Below are 993 nucleotides of genomic sequence, written 5' to 3'. Positions count from 1 at the left end.
ACGAATACCTTTCAAATATTTTGATGTCTTGAAAGGTATTTGTTATTCTTCACTGCATCAGTTATTGCCTGCATCTGGTATTGACCGCTTCATACGATATACGGTTATATTCTTATCAAGACAGGGGACTAAAAAGGGCATATTTTCAATGCAAAGCTTCAGTCCGACGTAAATGATAAAATATCGTTAACATGACTGTGTGACCATGTAGTTATGTACGCTATATAGACCAAAGAACCCCAACGGTTCGTAGTGGAAGTCTTTGATATTTCATCTCTTAAGTTGAAGAACTTTTTCCCATCAAGTGGAACCGACGTTGATGGGCCACTTTCAAGTACACCGATGCTATAAATCTTTCTATACGCCCTTTAGGAATGTCCATGCCCAGCCACTGAATCTTTGTACCAAAAAGCATATATCATAAGTGCTATATTTGTCAACACACAAGCTAGCAGAAATTTACATTAAGCTTATACCTATCGAACCTCCTGTGGTCAAGTACATGCAGTATTCATAAATACAACTGGATCCCGCGGATAGTTTTCTAGCCCACAATTTCAAACTGCGTTGACCGGTAAAAAGGATTTTAATGTTGCATATCCACCACAAGTGACAAACGACGTAGAATAGGTTACGTTAGTGATGATTCTGTACGTACTTAGCTAGAATCTGTCGTGTCGGTACGGAATAACGTCCTCACTTACTCACTCACTCAACCACTCACTCACTCACTCACTCATGATCACTCACGGACTCACTTACTAACTGATTCACTCACAATTACTGACTCACATCGGTACGATATATTTTTCAACACAAGCTAATGATAAACAAAAACTTACATAAATGTATACTTTCTCAACCTCTCGTGACCAAGTACATGCGATGTCCACAAATATAGCTTAACCCCCATACAAAGTTTTATTCCCCCACGACATAAAATTGTGTTGACATTGTACCTTAATGGTACACATCCACATCAACTGACGCACG

This window comes from Branchiostoma floridae, chromosome 19 (genome assembly GCF_000003815.2).
Source record: "Branchiostoma floridae strain S238N-H82 chromosome 19, Bfl_VNyyK, whole genome shotgun sequence".
NCBI classification, from domain to species: Eukaryota; Metazoa; Chordata; class Leptocardii; order Amphioxiformes; family Branchiostomatidae; genus Branchiostoma; species Branchiostoma floridae.
The sequence above is the reverse complement of the archived record's forward strand: the minus strand, read 5'-3'. Positions refer to the sequence as shown.